General features: G+C 36.8%; 1 pseudogene; it reads right to left on the bottom strand.

The window, feature by feature from the left end:
* Nucleotides 1-10,159: 10,159 nt before the first annotated feature.
* Nucleotides 10,160-14,591, bottom strand: LOC125839211 (ankyrin repeat-containing protein At5g02620-like; annotated as a pseudogene).
* Between the last annotated feature and the right edge of the window lie 6,346 nt (nucleotides 14,592-20,937).

The following is a 20,937-nucleotide window of genomic DNA, read 5'->3' as shown; positions in this document are numbered from 1 at the left end:
AATTCTGATAAGCTAGGCATATTCCTAGAGTCCAACTGAGCTTTTTATCTGCGAGAGATGGCTGCAAAGACAGAATGCCTCATTCTTGTTTTTCTCGATTTCTTTATTTCTGAAGCTAGTTGTGTGTTGTTTGCGTGGTTCCTGATATTTCACTGCTTGATTATTCTTAAGATAGAATATCTCTTGATTCCATCTTGTCAACTTTGAGTGCAAAATTATCGATAATGAGTTTTGAAGAGGGTCCACAGCCAATTTATTTTCTTGCCTGTGGAATGATCCTCCTCACCCCATCTTTAATTAATTATTGCTTTTCCTTTTAGTTCTTATCTTCAATTTTCAATGATTTTTAGGTATATGGCCTATATTATGGATACAAATGAAGAAGAGAGGGTGAAGGTATTGCTTTATTTATTACTTAAATTGGTATATTACCTCTTTTTTTGGGCTGGGATTGCGGAGAAGCTTACGAGTGATTGTGTGTTTCTTGGTTGCCACTTCCTTTTCAGGGAATAACTGTTGAAGTAGGAAGAGCACCTTTTGAAATAGAGACGACGAGATTTACAATTCTTGGTGCCCCGGTAACCTTTTATCCTCATTCTTTCTCTGGTTTACCTTGTACACGGGAGGAACAGGTGTGAGTATTAAGTGACAAATTTATGTGCACGAGAGGTGTTGTTTGCCCCATGGTTGAGAATATCTATAGAAAGTTTTCCTTAATCTAAAGTTGTGAGTCTCTATATCATATTAGTGTTTTTGGTACCATCTATTTTCTATCAATTAACATTGTTGGAAGAAACAGTGCTTTAGTAAGGGAATGTCCTAGTGGTGACTGAAGTCGCATGTTCTAATCCAACGGAGACAAAAACACTAGGTAGTTTCTTCCCATCTGTCCAAGCCTTAATGGATGAAATACACATTACATGTGTTGGTGGGAGGTAGCAGGTACCTCGTTTTATTAGCCTAGGTGTGTGCAAACTAGCACGAACACCATAATTATTTAAAAAAACTAGCACAATTAATGTTCCCATTTCTGTTGAAATTCCAATATCGACTGATTCCTGACGCTGCTTGAGTGATATTTCAGGGAACTGAAATTCAATTAGGTTTGGCTCTTGAAAGTCAAAATGCTACTTTATCAGTGAAGAGGAGGCTGGCATGTGAAGCAGTAAGTACTATGCACGGGTACTTGAAATCTTATCAATGTTAATCTATCTGCTAGAAATTACTCCCAAGTCAACTTGACAATTTCTTAGTCTTAGTTTGCCTTTTGCATCATATGATTGTATATCTAACTTCTTTTTTTCTCATTCAGACTCTATGCTGCTTGTCTGGAGACAATAATTTCCATGGTACAGCGAAAAAGCATCTGTTGTTCATCAAATGGAAGTATCTTGAAGCGAAGGTTTTTCTTCCTACCAAAATTGTTGATCTCTAGTTATGCTTAACTCTGTGATCTTGCATATGTCACATATTATCCAGTTAAACGTAGTGGCACAATATACCTCTAGATCCGTTTATACCAATTTTTTAATCAATTAGAGTATTTTATCAAGACGAACAAATCGATTTGTCCATACTAATATGCGAGACTGATAACTTTACTTTTTTTTAGGTTAATAGTGAACATTCATTTGCCGAGGCAATTGTTTGATATGCTAAAAAGTTTTAGAGAGCATGAGAAGAACTCTAAGTGGACAGAAATTCGAGGATTTGAATCTATAACCAGCCAAGGTGACAAAGGTTTTAACTGAAATGAATTAGGAAATTTATAATTTGAAACAAGAGCCTGATGTTGGATCAAAACAGATCTATTCCAGTTGATGATGAATTGTTAGCAGAAACAGAATAATTGGCACATACTGCAGATGCTCGTGATCCCGAAAAATGCCACAATTTATCTAGTGTAAATATTTGTTGATCAATTTCTTTGTTTTTACATTGTTTAATGCATTCTTTTCTTTTTTATAATTATTTTCTTTTTTTACCATGGGAAGACAAAGAAGTGGATGTATTGAGTTTGAATATTGTCAAGTGAATGACATTGTTTGAGTTTGGTAAGTTTGTTTATTATTACCTTTGAACTTATTTCTCTTGTGAATTTCATTTTGTTGTTTTAAAAGTGTTTGATTAAATATGTGGATCAAGGCGAATTTATGGCTAATTTTATTTGCCATGGCAAATGCCACTAAACCAAGTTTCCTTTACTGGCAATTGTTGTATATTTACCGGCAATTACAAAAGCCACAAAATATGCTTGATATTACATTTTCTAAGGTAGTTTTAATGGCAATAGTAATTGCCTCTGAATAAATGCCGCAAACAGTAATTACTTTTAGTGGCAATAATATTGGTCTTTACCGGCAGTCCATATAAATGCCACTAAAGGCTTTAGCGACATTGGATGCAATGGCATTTGATTAAATGCCGCTAAATGTTTTTGCGGCAATACTTATTGCCACTAAAGGCCTCTTTTGGTGTAGTGCAAGAAACATGATGTACCCAGATGTGGAAACTCTGTCAGAGATGTTCCAACCTCAATCTGCATCAGAGTATACATGCATTGAATATCTCAATGGGGGCTACATATAGGCCCAGCTGGATAGTTCCACACAAGTAACGGAGAACACGCTTTACAACTTTCCAATGAAGTTCTAATGATGCTTTCAGAAATTGGGATAACTTATTCATCGCATAGGCGATGTCTGGTCTAGTAAAAGACAGGTATTGAGGCATGCCCAAGACCCGATGATAACGTGTTGTATTAGTAAGCTGGTGAGTGCCATCAGACAATGTATGTAGCTCAGATGCACTCATTGTGTGTGGACACTTTTGCAATCGGTCATTAGCTCCTCATTCACATAGTTTAATTGGATGAAAATTAAGTTGTCAGAGATGCGTATAACTTAAACACCAAGAAAATAGTGAAGATTTCCTAAGTCTTTCATAGAGAATTGAGAAGCAACTGAAGCGATAACTTGATCGACACGAAAAATGTTGCTTCCAGTGACAGTAATGTCGTTGACCTAGACAAGGACGAATATTGTCTCACCTAGACCTTGTCTGACAAGTAGTGAAGCATCTGATTTCGTCTGAAAAAAACTTGTGGATGAAAGATAACCTGTGAAGGAATTGTACCATGCCCGAGAGGCTTGTTTCAATCCATAGATTGTCATGCACAGCCGACATATGTGAGTTGGTTTATCATTATTAGTGAACCCTGGAGGTTGTGCCATGTACACCTTGTTAGTTTAATAAGGATTTTAAAGTCTGACAAAGCAAATAAGGAACGAGTCATGAAGAATCTGTCAAAGTGATGAACGAGTCATAAAGAATCAGTCGAAGTGTTTCCATAATTTATACGTCCTAAGTGAAGCAGGAATACTAGTAGAAACGGCGTGAATAAGCAAAAAATAAATTAATCATAGCCAAGTCGAGGAAGGAGTTCTAAACGAAGCAGGAATACTACGCGTGAGCTTCTAAGTTTCAAGAGGAAAAAGGAAGCAGAGCACAAATAGGATTTCTAGTTGAAATAGGTTTTGGATTCAAGTCCAAATCTATAAATAGGGCAATAGTTTCTTCGGAGAAAGTTGCGCACTTACGTAGAGAGTTCATCAAAACGCTGTCAAAGAGTATTTGAGAGGGTTTTGTATATTACTTGGGGAGTGTTGCGAGTTTATGAGAAAAAGTTGTAAGATTGTAGTTAAGAGTTTTGATTACAATCGAGTGTCGTGTGTAGGATACGTCTAGCAAGTTTGAGAACCTTGAAAGACGTAGTTAGGAATCAGAGTTTATAATTACGTAGATTACATAATTATGTAATCGTTGTGTTGTTTGGAGTTGAGATAAATGATACAAAGTTGTGAACCAATTGTTATTTTACGAAATTATTTACTACAACTCGCAAATAGTAAGGAACAAGTATTCAGTACGTGTTCCTTTACAGAATTAAGGAGGTCATAATTCCAACACACCTCCTCTTTCAGGTTTTTCTAGAGAAACCATTGTTAACATCAAGCTGACAGAAGTGTCAATTATGGCGAAGTACCACTGAGAGGATATGTCACGACCCAAGCCAATATCCTGGACGTGGTCGGCACTCGAGAACCAGTCAAATCACAAGATAACAAGAAGATCAAGGCAAATCACACTATGATCTTGGAAGATTAAACTGCAATTCAAATCAAGCAATCAAAATCCAAACCAGACTCTGTTTCAAGGCAGAGGAAACAACGATGCAACCTGATCAAAGAAAAATCATTCTCAATCAAGGAAATGTTACAAATCCTTGATTGAAAGAAACTCCTTTGGGTTTTCGTGTTAGAGCAAAGATCACCGCACTACTCAACATATAAATAAGGCCCCAGGATCAACAGATAAAAGTGCGCAACTTCACTTGAACTTATATTGTAATATTCTTTCATCTTTCATAAAGCTTTAGTGAACAATTGAAAAAGAAAAAGAGAAGGACAGATACTGATTGTAAGTTATACAAGTAGAGGTTGTGTCAAAATAGGAACTCGATTTGTGTTGGGAAAAACGGATAAGCACAAAAATATATATGGTAAAAGCAATGGAAATAAAATGGGAAAATAATGACACAAAGAATTTTACGTGGAAACCCTTCTAAATAAGGGAAAAACCACGGGCCAAGAGGATCAACTGATATCACGAATACAATACTTAAAGTGACTACTACACACTCAAAAGGAATAACACTCTTTTGATTTCCACCTTACTAAAATATCGCTCACACTCTATTTTTCTTCACAGACTATTTTCTTATATAGTCTATGGAAACCTCACAACTCTCAAAATATTTTTACTCTCTCTGTGAATTGGTGTATTTAGAAATGAGCAAAATGGCTCCTTTTATAGAAGAAATCAACAACATTTTTTCAACATCCACCGATATGTTTCTCAACATTTGCTGCCAACTATTGACAATTGCATGCAGCAATTGTTGAAAAACAATAATTGTCAAAGGTGCAGCAAATGTTGAAAACACTTATAATTGAATAATAGGGATGGACCCCACAAATCTCCCCCTCCAGTCCCATTCACTGGAAGGAGGTATCTTTATCTTCTTTAGAGAGAGCTCATACCCACAAGTTCTTTGCATAACTCAAATTTGTCTTTCGGTATCATCTTAGTCAGCATATCTGCAGGATTTTCACTTGTGTGGATCTTTTTGACGTGAAATGATCCATTCTCCACTTCATCACGAATCCAATGATATCTGACGTCAATGTGTTTTGTTCTTGCGTGGTACATGGAGTTCTTGCTCAAGTCTATTGCACTCTGACTGTCACAATAGATAACATACTCCATCTGTTGCAATTCAAGTTCTTGAAGAAATCGCTTTAGCCATATCATCTCCTTGCCGGCTTCAGTAGCCGCAATATACTTAGCTTCAGTTGTAGATAGTGCAACACACTTCTGCAACTTTGACTGCCATGATATAGCTCCCCCTGAAAAAGTAAACAAATATCCAGTAGTGGATTTTCTGTTATCAAGGTCACCTGCCATATCAACATCTGTATAGCCCTTCAAGATTGGATCTAATGCTCCAAAACACAAGCATTCATCTGAGCTTCCTCTAAGATACCTAAGTATCCACTTCACAGCTTCCCAATGCTCTTTTCCTGGATTGTCGAGAAATCTGCTGACAACACCAACTGCGTGAGCAATATCAGGTCTAGTGCATACCATTGCATACATTAGACTTCCGACGACGGAGGAATATGGAACTTTGGCCATGTTCTCTTTTTCCTCCCTAGTTGTAGGACACATCTTCTTGCTCAACTTCATATGACCAGCAAGAGGTGTACTAACAGACTTAGCATTCTTCATATTGAAGCGCTCTAGTACACGTTCAATGTACTTTTTCTGTGACAAAAAAATCTTTATTTCATCTCTGAGACGAGTAATTCTCATGCCCAAAATTTGCTTGGCATGACCCAAGTCTTTCATAGCAAAAGACTTACGCAGCTCTTTCTTCAACTCGTCAATCTTGGAAGTATTCTTGCCCACAATCAACATATCATCCACATACAACAAGAGGATGATAAAATCATTGTCTGAAAATTTTTGTACAAATACACAATGATCTGAAAAAGTCTTCTTATAGCCTTGCTCCCCCATAACAGATTCAAATTTCTTGTACCACTGTCTAGGAGCTTGCTTTAGGCCATAAAGACTCTTTTTGAGTTTGCACACAAAATTTTCTTTACCTACTACTTTGAAGCCCTCAGGTTGTTCCATATAAATCTCTTCTTCTAGGTCACCGTGAAGGAAAGCCGTCTTCACATCCATCTGCTCAATCTCTAAATTAAGACTAGCAGCCAAACCCAGAACTGTGCGAATCGAGGACATTTTGACAACAGGAGAAAATATTTCGTCAAAGTCAATACCCTTCCTTTGACCAAATCCCTTAACAACCAATCTAGCTTTGTACCTGGGGTTCAAGTTGTGTTCTTCAACTTTAACTTTGAACACCCACTTGTTCTTCAAAGCTCTCATGCCCTTGGGCAATTTTACCAACTCATAAGTGTGGTTCTCATGCAGAGATTTCATCTCATCTTGCATGGCTTCAATCCATTGATCCTTGTGCTCATCTTCCATGGCCTCCTCGTAACATTCAGGTTCTCCCCCGTCAGTGAGTAACACATACTCATTGGGTGAATAACGAGATGAAGGAACCCGTTGTCTTGTGGACCTCCTAAATGGAATATTTGATTCGTCCACAACTTCATGAGCAGGAGGATCATCAATAACAATATCATTGTTATTATCAACATCAATATGTTGATTCGATACATGATTATGGGCGTCACCATGATCATCAAGCCCAATAACATCATGCATACTTGTGTGAGGAACTTCATTTGGATGAACTATGCCATCAAAACTTGAAGATTCTAGCTTCTCCGCTTTGTCAATATCTTCAATTGTTTGATTCTCCATGAAAATAATATCACGGTTTCTCACAAGTTTCTTCTCAATTGGATCATATAGCCTATAACCAAATTCATCAAGGCCATATCCAACAAAGATGCACTGCCTTGTCTTGGCATCTAACTTTGACCTCTCATCTTTCGGCACATGTACAAAAGCTTTGCAACCAAATACTCTCAAATGGTCATAGGAAACATCCTTTCCATACCAAACACTATTTGGTACATCACTTTGCAAAGCAACAGCAGGAGATAGATTAATAACATGTGCAGCGGTCAATAAAGCCTCACCCCAAAATGAGCTCGGCAATTTTGCTTCAGAAAGCAAACATCTAACTCTTTCCATCAAGGTCCTGTTCATCCTCTCAGCCAAACCATTTAGCTGAGGAGTCTTATGAGGAGTCTTCTGGTGTCTAATGCCTTGATGCTTGCAGTATTCGTCAAATGGTCCACAATATTCACCACCATTATCAGTACGAATACATTTCAATTTCTTTCAACTGAAGCCTGAAACTGTTTGAAGACACCTAACACTTGGTCTTTAGTCTTCAAGACATAGACCCAAAGTTTTCTCGAGCAGTCATCAATAAAAGTGACAAAGTAGAGTGCACCACCCAATGTCCTTGTCTTCATTGAACCACATAAATCAGAGTGCACCAATTCAAGCAACTCTGTCTTTCTTGAAGGAGGGTAAGACTTAAAGGAAACTCTATTTTGTTTACCAGCCAAGCAGTGCTCACACTTTTCTAATTTAGCACTTTTGAAATTTGACAATAATTTCTTCTTGGCTAGAACATTAAGTCCTTTCTCGCTGATGTGGCTAAGCCTCTTGTGCCATAACGTTGAAGAGTTATCGCTTTCAACCACATTCACCATATCAACACAAGCAGAGGCCGTAGTCCAGTATAGACCACGACGTTTGTTACCACGAGCCACAACCAAGGAACCCTTAATGAGTTTCCATTTTCCATCACCGTTGGTACTAACATATCCTTCATCATCCAAAACACCAACAGAAATAAGGTGTAGACGAACATCAGGAGCATGTTTCACATTGTTCAAAACTAGTTTAGTTCCACCACTAGTTTTCAAACAAATTGTACCAATACCAACCACCCTAGAAACAGTCTCATTACCCATACTCAAGGTTCCAAAATCACCAGGAGTATAGGAAGAGAAAAAATCCTTCCTTGATGTCACGTGAGATGCGGCACCAGTGTCCACAACCCAGCTTGACTCATCACAAGCAATATTTATCATATCCGTATCAAGGACAGTAACAAGATCTTCGGTGGTGACGGTGGCTAGGCAATTTTCATTGCCATCTTCTTAGCCTCCTCTTTTTTTTTATTCTCCCTCTTCAACTTTCTGCAGAACTTCTTTGTGTGCCCTTTCATGCCACAATGATAGCACTCAATATCCTTAAGCCTGCCTTTGGATTTGCTCCTATTTTGTTCTCTATTTTGAGAACCACGAGTTTTGTTTCTCCCCCTGAAGCCAGTTATCAGGACATCCGACGAAGAGGAACCTTGGGATTTTCTTCTCATCTCTTCGTTCAAGACACTACTCTTGGCGGAATCCATTGAGATCACACCATTCGGAGCAGAATTTGACAATGAAGTTCTAAATGTTTCCCAAGAGTCTGGTAGGGAACCAAGTAGAAGCAAGCCTTGAATTTCTTCATCAAATTTGATGCCCATAGCAGATAATTGGTTCATGATCCCCTGAAAATTATTCAGATGGTCTGTCATCGGAAAACCATCATGATACTTTAAACTCAACATCTGCTTTATCAAGAACATTTTGTTGTTGCCAGTCTTCCGAGCATACAAACTTTCAAGATGCTCCCATAGGGTTCGAGCATGTGTCTCCCCAGAAATATGGTTCAACACATTATCGTCAACCCATTGCCTAATGAATCCACAAACCTGTCTGTGCAACAGATTCCACTCTTCATCTGTTTTATTATCAGGCTTTACAGTGGTAAAGACTGGTTGATAAAAATTCTTGACATAAAGTAGATCTTCCATTTTCCCCTTCCAAATGGCATAATTAACACCATTCAAAGTGACCATTCTACTTGTGTTGGCTTCCATCGTTTTCCCCCCCAAAAATAGTTATTGCAAACCAACGTAAATCTTTTCTGATGTGGAGGTTCAGACTGTGCTGCAACCACAGAGCATACTCAGATAAAACCTTGGCTCTGATACCAGTTTGTTGGGAAAAACGGATAAGCACAAAAATATATATGGTAAAAGCAATGGAAATAAAATGGGAAAATAATGACACAAAGAATTTTACGTGGAAACCCTTCTAAATAAGGGAAAAACCACGGGCCAAGAGGAGCAACTGATATCACTATAGTAAGGAATTTTACACTGTGTAGTCACGAATACAATACTTAAAGTGACTACTACACACTCAAAAGGAATAACACTCTTTTGATTTCCACCTTACTAAAATATCGCTCACACTCTATTTTTCTTCACAGACTATTTTCTTATATAGTCTATGGAAACCTCACAACTCTCAAAATATTTTTACTCTCTCTGTGAATTGGTGTATTTAGAAATGAGCAAAATGGCTCCTTTTATAGAAGAAATCAACAACATTTTTTCAACATCCACCGATATGTTTCTCAACATTTGCTGCCAACTATTGACAATTGCATGCAGCAATTGTTGAAAAACAATAATTGTCAAAGGTGCAGCAAATGTTGAAAACACTTATAATTGAATAATGGGGATGGACCCCACAATTTGCACATCAGATTGGATTTAAAGATCAAACTCTCTGTACAACCGCAAATCCATTCAAGCTCTAAAGGAAACCCAAGGGGACTGGATGTAGGCACCACATCAGTGTTTAGAATCAGTATAAAGCATTCTGTGTTATTTACATTCTGCCTTTATATATTGTGTTATTAACTTGCAGGTGAGTCGACTGCTCCATACATGAAATCGACTGAAGGAATTTTCAATTCATCCCCCCCCCCCCTTAACTTTCAACATCGAACTCTAAAGAAATGATCAAGCATTGGGTCTTGTTGAATAAATATAGACGTATTGATAAATCACAAATCGATTTACTTCATTTGGAAACAATTATAATTAACAAGAGGAGTAGGAAAAATCATGGTATATAGAACAAATAGTAGTAGCATTCACGTCTTTGAATTACATGAAGGAAATAAGTTTCATCTCCTATTAGTAGTTCAGGTTATCTTCACCATTAATAGCGCTATTCCACCCGTAGATTCCAAAAAAGTAGCAACCAATGACACAAACAGTAACAACAAGAGCAAGTGAATTTGCTAAAGTAGCATACGTACCAGTTACAAATGCAATTACAACTGCACCCATTGCCAAAAGTTCCAAAACACGTGCTAGACAATAATTCTTCCATAAAACGTCAACCAAGTCGATCTTAATTTCTTCATCAACGTCTACATCGCTCTCTGCCATGGTAAAGTAGAGGAATATAGCAGCAGCAGAGCATGTAAATGCCAGGACATCAGAAATAACAAATACACGGAATGCTGCTTTCTTAATTAGAATCGCCATCCCTTTATTAGGACCGTCATCGTTGTCTAAACCTCCTGGCAATGTAAAACCAGCTGTGAACGTGATTGTCATTATTAGAGTAGCTACAACAACTTGAATTTGAGTTGACTTCATAATTTTATCGATTTCTAATTTTTCTCTCTTAGTTTTGCGTTTGCCTTCATCATCATCCTTCCTCGTCTCATGTATCTTTGATATGCTATATTTTGTTTGACGTTTTACCTCGAAGTGACGACGCCGTTGTCCCAATCGTGCATTATTGCCGCGCAAATCGGCTACCAATTTCTCCTAAGTAATTCAAAAATCTTCTTTATTTTATAAACTCTGTGTCAAGTAAAAGGAAACATAGAGATTATTAAAATGTACGTACGTACCTTCCTCATTGTCCGAGTGCGAGATGATGCTATGTCAAGTGGAGTCTGATTTTGTTTGTTAAATGTCATCTTCTTTGCTCTAGGATGGTCTAATATTGATTCAGGAACATGGTTCCCATAGGCAGCAAGCAAATGGAGTGGAGTATTGCCCTCATTATCTGCCTTATCAACAAGGCTATTACAAAATCTCAACTTAAATAACGCCTGGACAAACCTTTCGTGATCGTTCAATAATATGGCAACATGAAGAACATTTTGGCCATTGCTATTAACCATATCCCAACAATCTGGGCAGTGTTTTAATAACTCAGGCATCATCGATTTATGACCTTCACTAGCTGCAATGTGAAATGCCGTCGTCCAAACATTTTCACTGCCTGCCCGATCGTAGGCTAAGGATTTCTTCCACTTCAACATATCGGAAACGAGTTTTCTCAATCCTTGTTTAACAGCGTAGTGCAGTGAATTTCAACCACAATCATCAGGTTGTTCGCATAAAGGTTTATTATTCCATTCCCATAGTTCTCTCGCGCATTCTGGTTATATAAATATGTCAAATATTACAATTATCATGATATATTTTCGTTCAACAAGAGCTTATGCATGTGACTTTCTAAAGCTGAAAATGAAGTTTCAACAGGATAGGAGTAAATATAGCTAATGTTAACGGGTGAGGGGTAAATGTAACTTTAAAGTATTATTGTAAAGGTATATTTGTTGAAAAGTATAACAACTGAAAAATAGTATTGACTTATTTTCAATAATAGAGAAGCAAATATAACTTCTTCTTTTTTGTATTATATCGCATATTTGAAAAAGTAATATTTTGTAATTGGATTTGGATGTAAACGAAGTTTAGCATGTATGACCAAGTCACCTATGTGTTATACATTTTTCACAAGTGTTTATATTTATAATTGACTTAACAAATATCTAAAGGTATTATAAATATTTTTATGAAAAAAAAAGTTACTGTATAAGATTAACCATTTGTATTTTGTAGATGATGTTATATATTTACAAGCCACACAAGAAAATCCTTAAAGAAGATGATGATGAGAACTCTAAGAGCTTATGAAGATGTTTCTGGCCAACAAATTAACAAACACAAAAGCTCCATTATTCATCACTCTAAAGCCAGTTTAAAAAGGACCAACAAAGCTAAACTTATTACTGGCATGAAGAAAGAGTCCTTCCCCATAAACTATCTTGGTTTTCCTCTATATACGAGAAAGAAAATAACTTCTCATAAAACATGTTCTTCCAGCCATGTCATACCACCTCTTGGTTGTTATGCAACCTCCAGAAACAATCTATAATATCATTGAAAAAGCTTTGAATAGATTTTTTTGGAATGGTTCAGATAGTACTAAAAGACATCATTGGGTTTCTTGGAACAACCTCTCCTTCCCATTCATAGTGGTGGAGCTAACTTAGCGACATTTGTAAAGCTTTCCGTGTTAAACAATGGTGGAGATTTAGGACTGTAAATTCTCTTTGGACTTTGTTTATGAAGGCCAAGTATTGTGCTAAGTTCCACCCTGTGATCATGAATAGTACCAAGGCTCACTCTCGCAACTAAAAAAATCTATGCTCCATAAATTCAATATCTCCTAGAAAATAGGAAGAAGACAAATCTCATTTGGTATGATATAGTTGGAGTGAATTAGGTGCACTTTACAAATTCTTACCTGAAGGATCTAAGCCTAGCAGAATTGGTATCAAAGATATGTTTCATGATCATAACCGGAATTGGAATTCATGTGGAGAAGTTTCAGATGCTATTAAAAACAGTATCATTAGCCTTCATATATGTCAACTTAAAGAGGAAGATGACCTTCCTATTTGGAAACTCACCACTTCAAAATCCTTTAATGTTGCAGTGTCTGGAACTTCTTCAGATCTACTAGACAGGAAAGATCACCCTTGACCAAAATATGGCTCAAAGAGGTTTCTTTCAAAGTTTCCTTTTCGGATTCAACAATCAGAAGACACGCACTGATCATGTTTTCTATAATGGTACACTGGTAAAGGCTTTATGGAATCACTATTGATCCACCTTTGGAATTAGAAGAAATGCTAACTCCCTGATATCTCTCTTATCCAATTGGTGGAGTCATCACTTTTGTAATAGCATTACAACTATTATTATTAAAATCATCCCAAACCATATTATTTGGGAAGAGCAGATGCAACAATGTGTATGGTAGCAAAACATTGTTTCTCCCTAAAATAATGCATCTAATTTGTCAGAATGTTTTGTTGTCTGTGAAGCAGCAGTTCAGAAACTCTCTCCTAGAATGATTTTGTTGGCTACAGATAAGAAAATTGTGAATAAAGTCTGTAAACTTGTCTCCTGGACACCGCCCATCACTCGTGTCTATAAGCTCAATAGTAATGGAAGCGGATAAATGTGGTTTTGGAGGCATAGTCATAAATTGGGAAGGCAAACTCATTATAGCATTCTTTGTACAATTTATGGGGGCAGAGACAAAGGCACTATTATATGGCGTTCATTGGTGCAAGCTTAATGGAGTTTCTCGACCTCAACTGGAATAATGCTACTATCTTGCATTAAAGACGTCTATAAAATTTCTTGGTATATATTTGAATTTCCCCTGTAAATTTAAATTCATGCCAATAGCAAGATGTTGATATTAAACTACATAATTATGGACATGTCTATAACATTCTAATCTTTTTGGAGAGGTTAGACATCATATCTCTCTTGCTCATGTATTTTGTTATGTCCTCCTAATTTATTCAATATACAAGGTAGGGCTCATGCCTAACCCCCCCACCCTAAAGATGGCTTTTGATTAAAAAAATAATATTGTCTTTTTCTTTCTAACATATATACACAAATTTTATCAGGATTTGACTAACACCGATTACTTTTCAGCTTGATCTCTTCATATAACATATTACATATTCACGAGTCCGGAGCCTAAACGGCAAAAAAAATTGCCAAAAATTTCAAAAGGGTACATCAACTTTTTTTAATCAAAAGAGAAAAATTGCTCCTGACATAGCGATTTTTTTCTAACGCCGTTACTCCGTTAAAAAAAAAATTGAAAATCACTCCAAAGTAGCGATTTTAGAGAAAAAAAAAATCTTAAAAATCGCTGCCAAATTTCAGTAAAAATAATAATTTAAAAGGCAACGATTTCAGTAAAAAAATAAAAGAAAAATTTACTGGAATTGAGATTTTTCTTTTACTAAAATGGTTACTTTGGAGAGATATTTTAATTTTTTAAAATAAAAACGCTGTCATAGCAGCGATTTTATTTTATTTTAAAAAAAATCGCTGCCTCTTCTTAATTTTTCTAACGGCTTCAGAAGAAAATCACATATTCACACCCTTGTTCTTGTAGGAAATTCAAGTTATTGCTAAATTTGGAAATGGGTTGACTTTGTAAATACAAAATCTTGGGGAATTCTAACACAAAACTCATACAGCAAATATATATGGGACTTAAATTCTTTTAAGGACAAATAACGTACTGACCTGTGTGTTCTTGAATTACGGCTGCATGTAGAGGTGTTCGATTGAGTGGACCTGTAACATAAGTTGGTTCTTTGTAAACGTTCAAGATTTCGATCAAAGCATCATGAAAACCAGACTCTGCGGCCAGATAAAGTGGTGTCTCCCCAACCTTATTGGCTGGGAAGTCGTGTTCAGGATTTCGTAATAAATCCATCAAACTCCTGACAATGTCAACGAGTCCACTTCTCACGGCCTTGTGCAAGGCCGTATCTCCAATGCCATCCGTCATCCTCACAAGTGTCTCCACTCCTTCAAAGCTAAGTAGTTTTCTCACCACTTCACTTTGTCCTAAATCAGCTGCAATGTGAAGCGCAGTTTCATTTTTCATATTCTTATAACATAATAATGTTGTGCTAATCTGAAGGACTTTTCCGACGAAATTCTGTTGGCCAAAGAGAGCTGTCACATGGAGGATTGTGTTTCCGTTTGGAGTGACTTGGTATCCATTTTCCACTCTTCTCAGATGATCAGCAAGTGAAAAAATTTTATATACCATTTTGCCTTTCATTGCAGCATTGTACATGTCTGGATCCATAATGTGTGATCCAACTGCATCACAAAAATCTTTCCTTATTTCTTAAACTTTGTGCTTAGTCAAACATTACCACATAAATTGAGATATAGAAAATATCTAATTAAGTCAAAAGCATTGTTATAATATATATTTATGTAATTTTTAAAAATTTATATGTACTCATTAATTAATACGATTAGGCGCGTATCTAGATACTACTTAAGTTTTTTTCTCTCAAGTGATATTTCTTATGAACGATTTCAATTTTTTTATTTAGTTTATTTTTCTCTCCGATCTGAATCAAGAAAGGGAATTGCAAAAGTAAAGTCAAGTATTTACCAACCAATAACTCAAACTTAAAATTCAAAGGGGAAAACTCCCTCTGTTTCAATTAATCTTTCTTATATTCTTCTTAGTCCATTTAAAAGGAATTTTTTTTTGACATCTTTATAAATCAATTTTTTTTTACTCGATACATTTAAAATTATAAGATTAAAGAATATTTATTCTACACATCTTTAATTTAAAACCACCAGATTCAAAAATAATACCCATTTGATCATGAATATTATTCACTTTATTCCAAAATCCTTGTTTGGCCATTTTGAAAATAAAGAGATTGAGAATTAAAAGAAAACTTGAATGATTTTATTCATTGCTTACATCTGCTTAAATACAAGTAAATGCAATTAACTTGACTAACTTAAAGGAACTAACTCGACTAGCTTTAAGCAACTAATCTAACAACTTAATCTTATCTAAAAGATTAGTTGACTTATTCAAACTAATTCAAAATTTAAACTTAAAATACTAACAAATAGATAACCACATGTTTATCTCAATACACCCCCCTCAAGTTAGGTGTGGTGCAACAACACCTAACTTGGCTAGACATCGAAGAAAGGCAGGTTTGGGCAGCGACTTAGTTAGAGTGTCTGCTACTTGATCCATGGAAGGAAGATATATGACAGTCACTTTGCTGGAGTTCACACTGTTGCGAAGATAATGGAAGTCTACCACAATATGTTTCATCTTAGTGTGAAAAACTGGATTCTTGCTAAGATATGATACGCCAATGTTATCACAGAAAATACTTGGCGTGTTTGATATATGGTACCTCAGTTCATCCAAGAGGTTTTGGACCCACGTAAGCTCTGCGAGTGCATTGGCGACCGATTTGTATTCAACTTCTGTGGATGATCGAGCAACTGATTGTTGCTTCCGGGAGGACCAAGATATGGGATTTGGTCCCAAGAAGAGCATATGACCCGATGTTGAGATTCTATCACTGGGATCACCTGCCCAGTCAGCATCAGCATGATGACAAATTTCCAAGCACGATGTTGTTGTTGACTTGAGGTAGCGCATGACCCTTTTTACAGCCTTCCAATGTTCCAGACAAAGAATGCATAAATTGGGATAATTTGTTTACTGCAAATGAGATGTAAGGACGCGTGAATGATAAGTATTGCAGCTTACCCAGAGTGCGTCGATAGAGGGTTGCATCGGCAGAGGGTGAACCATAATCTGCTTTAGGTGGCGAGCTGGAGCACATCGGTGTGGCAACCCCTTTGCAGTCTGTCATATCCACATCAGATAGAATCTCAAGAATATATCGAGATTGAGATAGGATGATCCCATTTGGAACACGCTTAACTTCTATTCCCAAAAAATAATTAAGTTCACCAAGATTCTTTAGTGAGAACCTGCTGGCCAAAGAGTTGATGATCTGCACAACTAAGTTTGGATGGTTCCCAGTAATGAGAATATCATCCACATATACTAAAATGTAAACAGTAACAGCTAGGGATTTAAAAATGAACAGTGAGGCATCTGATTCGGACTTAACAAATCCAATAGTATTCAAATAAGCCGTGAGGGCTTCATACCAGGCGCGCGGGGCTTGTTTTAGGCCATAAATGGCCTTTTTAAGGCTGCATACATGATCTGGAAAATCAGAATTAACATAGCCTTTGGGCTGAGCCATGAATACCTCTTCCTGTAAGTTACCCTGTAAAAATGCATTGCCCATGTCAAGTTGGTGAACCTGCCAGTTATTTTGGACAGCAATGGACAGAACAATTCTAATGGTGGTTGGTTTGACCACTGGACTAAAGGTTTCATGAAAGTCTAATCCCGGACATTGTGTAAAACATTTTGCCACTAAGCGCACCTTATACCTATCAATAGAACCATCAGCTTTTCGTTTAATGCGAAACAACCATTTACAGTCAACAATATTTTTCGTCGGCTCCCGAGGAACTAACTCCCAAGTTTGGTTTCTCATTAGTGCTTCATATTCTAAATCCATGGCTTTCTTCCATTCGTTGTGCTTAACAGCTTGTTTAAAGGTGTTTGGAGTGGGGAAGGGATGAGCCAAGAAGGTGAATCGTTGTGTTGGTTTGAAAATATTATTTTTGGACCTTGTGATCACACTAGATGATGTGTTCATGTTGGGAGGAGGGTTTTGTGGATGCTGGTTTGATATTTTTGAAGGGTGATTATGAGTGAGTGATGGAGTAGAAGTGGCATCTGCAAGATTATTATATAGACGAGAAGAAGAGGAAGAGATGGGGAAAATACTTGATTGATGGAGACCTGCTGGTATTTGGCCCTCCGTCATGGACTCTTGATTATTTGAGGATGAGTTCAAATCTTGTGGATAACTAGAAGGAGATGTGATTGATAAGGAGATAGGGATAGGTGGCAGAAGAGTTTGAACAAGGTTGGAGTCCAAAGTTTGTTGATCTTTTGAAGTTTTTTCTGAATGGGATTCTATTATTTCCCAGTTTATCTTGGAAAATTTATTTTTTAACTGTGAGAACATGGTGGTAAAAGGAAAAATAGTTTCAAAAAATTGTACATCACGACTAACAAATACCTTTGAATTTACTGGATCAAAACATAGGTGTGCATGATGAACAACTGAAACTCCTAAATATATGCAAGGCGTGGATCTTGGTTGAAATTTATTTTGAGTATATGGTTTGAGCCATGGATAACAGAGACAACCAAAAATTTTTAGCGAAGAGTATTTTGGGGTTTTGCCAAATAATTTTTTATAAGGAGACTCATTATTTAAACCAGGAGCAGGAAGTCTATTTATTAGATAGACTGCATAGTGACAGGCAAAGGACCACAATTTAGGTGAAAGTGAGGCTTCATTGAGAAGAGTTCTTGTTGTTTCGACAATGTGACGATGTCGTCGTTCAGCTATGGCGACTCGTTGAGGAGTGTAAGGTGGTGAAATTAAATGCTCAATGCCCTTTTGTTGTAGGTAGTGTTTAAGACCCATGTATTCACCCCCGCCATCTATATAAACAGAGGCAATTTTGTGTTTGAAAATTTTTTCCACCAAAGGATGAAATTTTTCAAAAATAGTAGCAACTTCACTTTTATTTTTTATTGTATACAACCAAATATATTTGGTGTAGTGATCAACAAAGATGCAGTAATACAACTTTTTATCAATGGATAAAACGGGTGATGGACCCCATAAATCACTGAATAAAGTTTGTAATGGAGCATTGCTATTAAAAGTGAGTTGTTGAAATGGCAAATGATGAGCTTTATTGGATGAACAAGAATTACAAAACTCAAACTTTTCTTTGCTAGAAGTAGGAAGTGAAAATTTATTTAGGACAAAATCTAGAATTTTCAAATGAGGATGACCAAGGCGACGATGCCACAGTTGTCGAGAGACTTTGATGGAGGTGAAATTGATGGAGGGAAGATTATGACGCATATGTGGCCACTCATAGAGTCCATTTTTGTTCCGGCCTCGTACCAGTAGTCTCCAAGTTTTGAGGTCCTTCACATGAAAAGAGTATGGAAAAAATTCAACAGAGGTTAGATTGTCACTACAAAACTTGGCAACTGAAATGAGATTTTTTTTTATAGAAGGAGCACAAAGAGTGTCAGAAAGCATGAAATTAGCATTAGAAGCTTTTATTTGAGTTAAACTAGTATGAGTAATGGGAATAGTTTTACCGTCACCCATGGACACTTCCTCATTGCCAGTGTATTCTTCAAGATTGTCCGAATCTGTCGTTACATGATGTGTTGCTCCAGAATCAAGAATCCAAGGATTTGCATCTGGGTGATGATTCGACACAAAATTAACCTTTGCTTCAAAATGATTATGTGACTTTGAGCGACACACATCAGCCGTGTGACCAATCTTTTGGCACAATTGACATTTCACAGCTTACCTTGGTTGTCTGCCACTTTGTGGGTTGTCAGTGGACTCTTGTCGTTGGCCTGATGATTTCCATGATTGGTTAGAGAAGCGACGATTGTTCTTGTATTGTTAAGGCTAAAAGTTGGTCCTTTGTGCAACTGCAGCAGTGATGGTTGAGGACGATTTTTCAAGATCTTGGTGTTTCAGGAAGAGTTCCTGGTCCGTGAGTTTGTGGAATAGTTCCTCAAAGCTTAAGGTTGTATCTCGTGCTCTTATGGCGGCAGAGATCTCACGATACTCAGGACCCAAGCCACTCAAGATCTTGACAGCGAGTTCTTCATCAGCTACTGGTGAACCAGCTACTTTGAGAGTATCAGCAATTGATCTAATTTCTTGTAAGTAATTAGCAACAGACCTGTTGACCTTTTTCAAATTTTGCAACTGATCTCGCAGGCTGAAGATACGAGTGTGACTCCTATTGGCATACGCCGTATGAAGGAGTTCCCAGGCCAGTTTAGCCGAGGAAGCCGTTGCAACCGTGGGAGCAATGGTAGGATCGACTGATGCCATCATTGCCTGTTGGATCAGTTGATCCTGGCAGAACCACATTTCAAATTCAGGATTTTCGATAGTGGTATTATTTTGAGTGATAGTGGATGGCGGAGCAGGTTTTGCTCCAGTGAGGTGCCCAATGAGTTTGTGTCCGTTGAGCAGTATCACCAATTGTGCTTTCCATGTTGCAAAGTTAAGATTACCTTGCAGTTTGATAGGTAACTGGGCAACGGGATTAAATTGTATCAATTGAGGGATAGGAAGACCTGTAGTGCCATTGTTGCCGGTGGTAGCAGGTGGACACATAGTATAGCTTAGTGAAAAATGGATCAGACTCGTGAGAGTTTAGAGAAGCTCTGATACCATAAAGAGATTGAGAATTAAAAGAAAACTTGAATGATTTTATTCATTGCTTACATCTGCTTAAATACAAGTAAATACAACTAACTTGACTAACTTAAAGGAACTAACTCGACTAGCTTTAAGCAACTAATCTAACAACTTAATCTTATCTAAAAGATTAGTTGACTTATTCAAACTAATTCAAAATTTAAACTTAAAATACTAACAAATAGATAACCACATATTTATCTCAATAGAAAACACCTACTAACTTTTTACGAGAGAAAGCCCAAAATAGTCCCTCATCTTTGGGTTAAGACTCAAAGTCATCCTTGAGTTTCACATGGAGCACTAATAGTCATTCATTTTTGCAATATTGGTGCACTTTTGGTCCTCCCCTAAACTTTTGCCTGTTTTTTAACATTAATTTTGTTCATAATTTTATGTAAGGAATGTCCCATCGTCTTTTTATAGAAATAATAACTCTATGTGAGAGAAGAAGAAGAACATTTTGTTCTGTTCATTATAAATATTAATGCAGTTAAACTAAGAACATTTTAACATATGACATTGCAAGAAAAGAAAAATTTATAATATTGTACGTGAAATCGACATGATGAACCTCTCGACTTTACCTGCAATACAATTTCTACTAAACAAAATAAGGTGTTTTTCTTCTCACAATCTCTCACATAAAGTTATTATTTCTACTAAATATATAAAATGACGATTAAACATTCTATACATAAATTATGAATAAAATCAATGTTAAAAAATAGGTAATGTTTTGAAGGAGGACCAAATTAAAAGTGCACCAATATTGCAAGCATGAGGGACTATTAATGCTCCATTAGAAAACTCAAGGATGACTTTAAGTCTTAACCCAAAGATGAGGGACTATTTTGGGCCTTT

This window comes from Solanum verrucosum, unplaced genomic scaffold, assembly GCF_900185275.1.
Source record: "Solanum verrucosum unplaced genomic scaffold, falcon-dt-bn FXZP01000170.1, whole genome shotgun sequence".
NCBI lineage: Eukaryota > Viridiplantae > Streptophyta > Magnoliopsida > Solanales > Solanaceae > Solanum > Solanum verrucosum.
The sequence above is the reverse complement of the archived record's forward strand: the minus strand, read 5'-3'. Positions and strand labels throughout refer to the sequence as shown.